This window comes from Macrotis lagotis, chromosome X (genome assembly GCF_037893015.1).
Source record: "Macrotis lagotis isolate mMagLag1 chromosome X, bilby.v1.9.chrom.fasta, whole genome shotgun sequence".
Taxonomy (NCBI): domain Eukaryota; kingdom Metazoa; phylum Chordata; class Mammalia; order Peramelemorphia; family Peramelidae; genus Macrotis; species Macrotis lagotis.
The window spans coordinates 185,045,879-185,056,116 of NC_133666.1; the positions used below are offsets into that span (position 1 = coordinate 185,045,879).

At 36.7% G+C, this 10,238-nt stretch overlaps 1 pseudogene; it reads right to left on the reverse strand.

Moving 5' to 3' along the window:
- Positions 1–290: 290 nt before the first annotated feature.
- LOC141498916 (putative monooxygenase p33MONOX) overlaps positions 291–10,238 on the reverse strand; it is a 13,941-nt pseudogene continuing 3,993 nt past the window's right edge.

Sequence of the window (10,238 nt, forward strand, 5' to 3'; positions counted from 1 at the left end):
TTGATACAAATCTTGTGACCTTGGTCAAGTGCTTTTTTTTAAACTTTCACTATATCTAAGATCTGAGATTCTCTATATTTGAGTGAGGCATTGATGCTGGGAAGCAAGGAAGCAGTTCCCCAAGGATTTAAATAGATACTTTTGCCTTCTAATACTTCAGGGAAGCCTCAGCAATTTGGTGCTACCATTTCCACTAAGTTCCTCTTCCCTTACAAAAGCTCATTTATTATTTGGTCATGGCAAAATTTGTTCTAAACAGTGATGGAACCTGATGAACCTGAAAGAAAGCATTATTTTGCCATTGGGGAAAGGGTATGCACACTATTGACCTGAAGACCAAAGTCTGCCAAGTCTGTTTTCCCAATACCAGGTAACTAAAATTAAAAATAGTTTAGTTTTACATTAAGAAAAAGTTTTACAGTATTTAAAAATGCAAAAATCATTCTTAGTTCATTAACTATACAAAAGTAAGTAGTTGTTTGGGTGTGTATTTTTCCAGTTGTAATTTTTGCTTACTGATACCCTTGGTCTAGAGAAAGGGAATTGAGTTTTCTTGCAGTTCCATTGATACAGAACAGGAATGAACTACTGGGCTCCTGTCCACTTACCAGACAGGTTTTCTGGGATTTGTTCTTCCATCCAAACTGTTCTATGAAGCTTACAGGACTTTCAGGTTTTGGGGACATGTAGGTCTCATAACATGTGAGGACCTGTACAATCTAAGTAAAAATGGAGGGTCAGAAGAACCTCAATTCCAGAGAAAAAGGATTTATTTATCAAGCACCTCATATGGGCAAGGCACCATATTGGGCTTGTGGAAATACAGCAAAATGTAAGATATGATATAAGTATAAACGGGAAGGAATGCTATTAGCTAAAATAAAATTTTAAAAATTATTGGCAACTAGGTGGTTGTGTTTACAGCACCACCTAGAGTCAAGAGGACCTGAGTTCAAATGTGACCTCAAACATTTAATAATTACCTAGCTGTGTGACCTTGGCCAAGTCACTTTAACCCCATCGGCTTGTAAAATCCCAAAACAAAATTAAAAATGAGAATAAATCAGTTTTTAAGGTGTGACAATGTAGTAAATAGATCCTATTTATCCAGTGGCATCATATTGTCTTGTTTTTTGAATTTGATCTTTTTGGGTTTTTTTTCTTTCGTTCGTTTAATAGGGTTTTTCACTTTTGCTTAGAGAGGTTTTTTGATACCAAGAATTCAGAAGTTCAGTAGACAGCACCATAATTTTCTCCTTTGATAACCTGAACTGGAGATAGACAAGGTATCATATTTATTGAAATTGCAACCAGGAGGTACAGTGGATAATTGAGTACCCTGCCTGAAGTCAGGAAGAGTCATCTTCCTGAGTTCAAATCCAACCTCTGATGCTTACTAGCTGGTCAAGTCATTAACTCTGCCTCAGTTTGTTCATCTGTAAAAGGAACTGGAAGAAAATGGTAAATTACTCCAGGTTTTTTTTTTACCAATAAAACCTCAGATGAGGTTATAAAAGAGTCAAATGCAACTGAAAATGTTGTTATTGTTGTTGTTTGTCCTTTACTCTCATAGAAGACCATGACATCAAGGAGGTGATGCCATGACAAGCACATGAAGTGGATGTGAGTGAGCAGGTGCTGCGGTAAGTAAACAGTCTCACTTCCTCCTCCAGAGGAAACTGAAAAATGACTGAACAACTGAACATTTGTTAAAATATTTTCTCCCTTGCCTCCAAACATTTTATGGAAAAAAAAATCAAGAATAGTGCTTCCCTGGCCATCCTCTCCCCAATTCTCATTAATAACAAAAAAAAAAACCTTTTAGAACTAATTTGGGGTTTCTATTATGGAACCAGTGATGAACTGTGTAACTATTATTTAAGAATCAGTTTCACTAATCATGAAGAACCATTTCCTTCTCCAACTGATTCTACAGATGAGGAAACAGATGAGCAAACAGGGTTAAGTGACCTGTCCAGCTAATTAAGTATTAGAGATTGAATTTGAACTTGAGAAGAAGTCTTCCTGATTTCAGGTAGGGTTCTGTATCTCCTGTACTACCTAGCTGTCATTTCATTTTTTTGTTTGTTTTATTTTTTTTGCAAGACAATGAGGTTAAGTGACTTGCCCAAGGTCACACAGCTAAGTAGTTATTTGAACTCTGGTCCTCCTGACTCCAAAGCTGGTGCTCTATGCACTATGCCTCTTAGCTGCCATTTCAATAAATATGATACCTCTATCTATCTCCAGTTCAAGTCGTCAAAGTAGAAAATTTTGAATTGTACTGACAGCAGTGTGGGAATATCTAATCCAACCTCCTCATTTTACAGATGATGAAACTGAGGTTCAGTGTTCCACCCACAATCATACATTATAAATGAAATTTAAAACCAGTTCTCATGAATCTCTTTCCATATGTAGTAAACTCTTGGTTTATGAATAACCTAGCTTACACAAATTCACAAGATGAGGAAAAATTTTTCACAAAATTTGTATTGAAGGCAAACAAAAATTCATAGTACAAACATCATGTTTGAATTTGAATGGCTTGCAAAGGGATGACACTCAACGAGGGCAATGGTTTTTTGGATTCTGTTTGTTTGTTTCTTTGTTTTGCTTTCATATGTCAAACAAAGGAACCTCATGTTGGTAAACCCTCTAATTGACTTCACTCGGCATTGAAGGCCTTCATGAAGGCAGCATCATTATCTTTTAACAGTACCATTACAAGTGTGTTCACATGTGTTTGTGTTCGTGCAGTAGTGCTTTTTCAAAGAGGAACAATACTATCATAAATAATGTCTTGTGAACTGGATTTAATTGAGGCAGAGTTGTGTAAAGTCATCAGATTCAATCTCTCTTCCTGAGTCCAGTAACAGGACAAAAGTCAGGATAACTGGTGATGATCTAGGATGCAGGGGGATCTTGACATCTTAAAAGTATGACCAAGCTCTAAGCATTTCCACAGCACCTCCTTTATCTCTTCCATGGCCCTTTGAACAAATTGTTCTCATCTGCCCATTCTGCTGAAGAAAATCTTCACATTTCCCTAATTTACTGATAGGTTTGTAGCCTCTTGGTTACCCTCAATCTGGTTTCTCCTGTGTGCTCAGATGGTTTTGCTAGGGTGTGTCCATTGCTCATGCTACAGCTTCCTGGAGCCCCAAGTGAGAGTTGGTTGAGAGGTAAACAGTAAGGGAGGATTAACAGCCTTTTAAAGGGCTTGGCAAGCCCTCACACCAGAGGTGCTAATCCTCCCTGAACACCCCATATATCAGTGATCAAAGATAACAAAGTCCTAAACTTCAGACTGGAGAAAATATAGGAATATCCTATATTGTAAACTATACCTTCCCATCAATTGTCTTGTGAATACTTAAAATTGGTCCATAAAGGCTTTAGGTTTTTCCTCTAAATCAGTAAAAATTGTTAAAGAGAGAGGATACATAAAAGAGCTAGATTCCCATTAGTTTTGTCAATGATTGTTATAAAGTTATAACTTTCTTTAATACTATAGATAAAAATCTCAAAGATTAATGAAAGTCATGAAAAATAATGGATGACCTTATGGGCCTTGGATGCTCACCCTATTTTAAAGTAAGAAAAAGGGGGCAGCTAGGTGGTAAAGTGGATAGAGCATGACCCTGAAGTCAGGAGTACCTGAGTTCAAATTTGACCTCAGTCATTTAATAATTACCTAGCTGTGTGACTCTGGGCAAGTCACTTAACTCCATAATAATACGGGCTAAATAAATAAATAAATATTTAAGTATTTATTAAATAAAATAATAAATTATAATAAATAAATAAAAATAAAATAAATAAATATAAATAAAGTAAGAATAATAAATAAACAAAATATTTAAAAATTTAAAAAATAAAGTAAGAAAAAACCCTTGGGAAAAATGACAGGGGAAAGTGAGGAGGAATTCCTAAGTGTACTGTTATACACCAATGCTGGGCACACCATAGGTAGTTAATAATTATTTGTTGGGATGAATGTTTACATTATTTAAAATGCTTTACACCAATTTTCACATTAATTCACATAGACTTTATATATGGAAATAATCCTAGTTATTTCCTTTAGGCAGTGTATAAATATAGACGCTGAAAAGTAAGCCTAGCCTAGTAAGGAGTTGGTGGGTTCCTTGTCTGATGTGTCTTCATGTCTTCTTCTCTGACCTACCAATGGTAAAGCAAGGACACCCGGAACTTTTGTCCCAATAGTGAGGAAGGTGGGTGGGTCAGACTTTGCAAACTAGCTATTTATTTTCATTTATCCACAGGTCAACAAGAAATCCTTACAGTCTGTTCCATAGTCTGCCTATTCATCAATCCCCAAACATTACTTAGATATCCTCATATTTTCCTGGGACCCCACTCAGCCCACCAAATTGATACAACTGTCCTTCAATTGATACAAACTGCCCTTCAGAACTCATTGTGTACCAGCTTTTGGTGACATAGGGGAAGACATGACACCATTTTTCAGATGAGGAAACTGAGGTACCAAAGGGTTCAGTGACTTGTCTAAGATCACACAACCACAGTTTCAAGTTCAGGACTTCTGAGTTTGTAAGTAAAAAACTTTCTACTATATTCTGCTGTCCAAGATGGCAAAAAATAAGTTATTTTGTTTCTATGTCTCAATTTTAAGTTAAGTAATTTAAAAGGAAAAGTCATTGTTATGAGATCATCAGGCTTACAATGTGTAGTTCTTAACTTTAATAATACCCTTTTTCCTTGATCTTTACAACATGATCCTCTGACTTGTCAAAGTTTTGTTCTCCAGGCAAAAACCCCATTGAACCCATGGGTTCAAAGCAAATATCTCATTGCCTTTAAAGAAGTTATAGTATTGGGGTGGCTAGGTGGCACAGTGCATGGAGCACTGGCCCTGGAGTCAGGAGTACATTGAGTTCAAATCCGGCCTCAGAAACTTAATAATTACCTAGCTGTGTGGCCTTGGGCAAGCCACTTAATTCCATTGCCTTGCAAAAAAACAAAACAAAACTAAAAAAAAAAAAAGAAGTTATAGTATACAGGGAGTTAACATCAAGGAGAAATGAGTATTCCTCTACCAAGTGCTTTTTCTAGTATACTCTGTCTACCAGTTATAGGACTCATGGAAAAATAATGAAACATTTTTCCCCCCAGAAATCTGAATCTATAATAGGACACCTTAGTTGAGACAACTAAGTTACATAGATAAGGAAATTGAGGCAACATTTGTCTAGGGTCATATGGCTAGCTGGCATTGAGTCTGAACTCAGATTTTACTCTAGAACCAGAGTTCTACCCACTGTACCACCTTGCCTTTATCTACACTATTCATTTGATAATTTACTGGACTAAGTGGTTTGGTGGCTAGAGCACCAGCTCTGGAGTCAGGAGGACATGGGTTCAAATCTGACCTTAGATACTAAATAATTACCTAGCTGTGTGGCTTGGACAAGTCACTTAACTCTGCCTTGAATCCAGGGTCATTTTCAGTCATCCTGATTCATATCTGGCCACTGAACTCAGATGATTCTAAAAGAAAAAGCGAGACTGGTGACTTAGCACAGCAGTCCCTCACTCAAATCCAGTTCATATGCTTGTCATGGGATCACTATGCTGTTTACTGTTGAGATTATTAATTAATATTTCATGCATTTATGTCTCATCTCTTCCAACTAGGAAACAAGCCTGGGGCTGGGACAGCATAGTAACAAAATAAGTCCTGTACATAGAAGCAGAAAGACCTGAGTTTAAACTTTATCTCAGCTTACTAGCTGCAGGTCTCTGGTCAAGTCACTTAACCTCTGTCTGCCTCAGTTTCCTCATCTGAATGAGAGGTTTGGTTTCCATGACTTGTAAGGGTCCTTTCCATTCTAAATCTATGATCCTGTAATTGTTTTGTATTTCTTTCTACAATTCACATACCAAGGCTCCATAGACATTTATTTGTCAATTGGTTGGTAAGCATCCTCAGGAGATAAAAGATTCTGATTGGTAGCTAGCTATTTGATCATGACCTTTTGACAAAGGGGGTTTTTAAAACATAAAACGAACATGTCCATCACTTCTGGTTTTCAGCTCCTCTGTTCTCTGAGCTAGCCTAATTCAATGTTTAATCAGCATTAGCAAGGGTATATCTCCTCTGGAACACACAGGATGTGAACTCTGTCAATGATTTTAATTATATTTGTTTTCCGGGTAGATAGTAGAGCAGGTAATGTGAGTTCGGTTGTCTTGTTTGTCCTTGGAAATTTTTAAACAAATTTATTTCCTGAAATTAAATGTTAAAGCTAGAGGATAAAAGGAGTCAGAAGGCAGAACTAATTCCTTTTGCAGAAAGACACATAGAATGGAGTGTTCTGAGCAGCCTTATAAAAGACAGGAGAAAAATGTAGGAGAATGAAGAGTAATTGAGGAGGACCTGGAGAAAGGGCAAGGATAAGCATTTATTAAATTCCTAAGAGTGGCAGCTGGTGGTTCAGTGAATTGAATCTTGAACTTGGAGTCAGAAAGACCTGAGTTCAAATTGACCTTCACATACTTACTAGCTTTTTGACCCTGGGAAAGTCATTTAACTTCTGTTTGCCTTAATTTCCTGGAGAAGGAAATGGCAAATCAGGTTTTTTTTTGTTTGTTTTTTTAGGTTTTTGCAAGGCAAATAGGGTTAAGTGGCTTGTCCAAAGCCACACAGCTAGGTCATTATTAAGTGTCTGAGGCCAGATTTGAACCCTGGTACTCCTGACTCCAAGGCCGGTGCTTTATCCACTACACAACCTAGCCGCCCCCATGGCATATTATTTTTTGCCAAGAAAACCCCATGGACATTGTGATCATTATGGCTCATGGGATCACTAAGAGTCAGAAGTGATCTAATTGGAAGTACCTAATATATGGTAGGCATTGTGCTAAGCACTTTACAACTTTTACTTCATTTAATCCTCCCAACAATCCTGAGACATAGATGCTATTTTCTCATTTTACAGTTGAGAAAATTGAGGCAGACAGATGTTTAGTGATTTTTCTAGGGTTACACAGAGAGTCAGTAAATCTGCAGTAAGCACACAGAAGTAAGATTTAAATCCAGATTTTTCTGACTCCAAACCCAATGTTACCTAGTTGCTTCTGTTAAAAACTAATTTACTGACTGAACAAATTTTTTTTTCATAAGTACCTTGCATGACTATTCTAAGAATTTATTAGAAATGTGTAGGTGGCACAGTGGATAGAGCACTGAGCCTGGATTCAGGAGTACCTGAGTTCAAATTCAGCCTCAGACACTTAATAATGACCTAGTTGTGTGACCTTGGGCAAGTCACTTAACCCCATTGCTTTGCAAAAACAACAAAAAAAGAAATGCATAGAGACTAACACCCATAGCTCATAATCTCCCCCTTCCATCTGTCCATTTCCTTGTCTTTTACCTCTATTTTTGTTTTTTAACAGTTCTTTCGCCTACCTACACACATACATAGATGTACATGTATTAGAACTAACACACTCCTGGCTATGTGGCAGGTCCTTAATAAATTAAACATGAATTTTTCTGCCTGTCTGCATCAGATTGTCACTCCCTTTACTCTTCCTCTCTCTTTGTATATCCCCTCCACCTCACCTTAAGAAAAGACTGATTCTGGCTTCTGAATGTCTAAATGCTCTAGGGTTTGAGTAGCCTCTCAAAGGATCCCACTGATCCCTAGGTAGCTTCCTGACCCTAAAATATCTAAAATGCTTGAGTGAGGAAATTCCCTAGGTCTCTCTGAGAATGCAAAATTTTCTGGAAAATATTATATTATATGTACAACATGTAAACAATGTAAAGACTGACAAATTGATTTCTACGGGGGGTGGGGGGGAAGGGAGATTGGGGGAGAATTGTAAAACTCAAAATAAATAAAATATTTTTTTAAAAAAAAGGAGAGGCTAGGTGGTACAGTGCATAGAGCACTGGCCTTGGAGTCAGGAGTACCTGAGTTCAAATCTGACCTCAGACACTTAATAATTACCTAGCTATGTGGCCTTGGGCAAGCCACTTAACCCCATTGCCTTGAAAAAAAAAATCTAAAAAAAAAAAGAATTGAAAAAAGAAAATATTGTATTATATTCATCATATTGTATTGTATCATATGTGTCATGTCATGTCATGTTATATTATAGTGTATTATATTATATTCAATAATATATTTCTGTGATTGGCTCAGTTCTGGATGTTTTCTACTTTCCTATGTGAGAAAATGGACTCCCATTTTTGGGGCAATGCCTTTTATACAAGCCTATATGGCACAGATGATGAAAAAAATGGATTTAATGTTTTAATCATGTAAACAATCAAGTCAGATTGATCATAGTACTCAAAAAATAGTTATTTTGTTTCCTGAAAAAAAGTAAATTAAAAAACTAATTGAGTATGGATGAACAAAACAATTTGCAATCAAATTAATTGATATTTGATCCTTCTCCTAACAAATTAGGAATAATAATAAACATAGATATGTTATTGCCTACCTTGCTTTGAAACTAGGGATTTCATTTGGTTCTTAATAAATTAAGTTTTTGAAGAATTTTTTGGTGAAATAATGTCTTTGACAGGAGACCTTAACTCAGATTATTAGAACCAGAAAGGACTATAGAGCTCATCTAATTAGATCAGGTCCTTCCATTTGCAGAAAAGAAAATAGGTATATTAAGAGAAAGGTGAAGTAAACATACCTGAAGTCTAGAGTCCAACATTCTGACTCAAAGTCCAGGCTCTCTACAATATAAAGACTAAACAATTTTTTATCACTATGTTTGATCACTATTACATAAAAATAAACAACTCAAGAGTATTTCATTTTATTGATGACTGGGAGAAAAGACAATAAAAATCATAATTTCTTTTTAAAATTTTTAAAATTTATTTAAGGCAGTGGGGTTAAGTGACTTGCCCAAGGTCACACACAGCTAGACAATTACTAAGTGTCTGAGGCCGGATTTGAACTCAGGTCCTCCTGACTCCAGAGAGGGTGCTCTATCCACTGTACCACCTAACTGCCCTCATAATAATTTCTTAAAATGGAAAATGCAAAATTAATGAAACTGTTTCCAATAAGTGATTGAAGGAAGTAAAACTATAGAGCTGAAACAAATGCTTGCCAATTTTCTTGTAGAAATTTCCCTAAATAAACAAGTTTATAGATGTCTGCAAGAGAAATTGTCCATTGCAGCTGAATTTCTTTTATTCTTTTTTTTTGTTTAATTGAAGAGTATCTCATTAGAGAAAAAAATCTTTGTGAGAAATAGTTGGGGTGGGGTGGCTAAGTGATGCAGTGGATAGAGGACTGGCCCTGGAGTCAAGAGTACCTGAGTTCAAATCTGGCCTCAGACACTTAATAATTACCTAGCTGTGTGGTCTTGGGCAAGCCACTTAACCCTACTGCTTGCAAAAACCTAAAAACAAAACAAAACAAAAAAAAGAGAAATACTTGAGGCCCATGAGTTGGGAAACCTCAGGCTGTAATACTAGTTCCAATATTTAGTAGCAAATCACTCTAGCCGTGACCCTCAATTTCCTCATATATCAACTGAGGATAATAACCCTTTTGATAGAGTTAACCTAAGGAAGGAGTTTTGAAACTTTGTTCTTCAACATTCCTCACTCAATGCAATCCATTCTTTCCTTCTCTTCTATATAATTCATATTCTTATTTTCTCATTGTTATTCTGTGCCAGATCTAACCAAGGAGGTTTTGTACTAAGTCTGATGCAGGCATTATGGACATAGGAGATGTAATTAGAAACAAACTTTGTGGAAGGAAAAATATTGTCTATGCCTATCTGGGGAACTCTGTTGTTAATTCATCAGGATGGGAATGGCCTTGAATTGTTCCCTTACCTCCAACTTCCAGTTTCCAGCTACCTGACCTTGGCCATTGATGGGTCAACCTTTTTTCCCTCTCTTCTTTAACCTACCTTCCCCTTGCAAGGACAGTTCTCTCTCTCTCTCTCTCTCTCTCTCTCTCTCTCTCTCTCTCTCTCTCTCTCTCTCTCTCTCTCTCATATTCTCTCTCTCTCTCATATTCTCTCTCTCTCTCTCTCTCTCTCTCTCTCTCTCTCTCATTCCTTCCCTCTCCCCCTCCCCCCAAAACCTTGCCAAAAACCTCAAAGTGCTTGTTGCTTCTCCAGGAGAGAAAAGATTTTAATCTGTATAGTTTGTAGGTTTCTAGCATAAATACTGAACAATTTTAAATCCCAGGAAT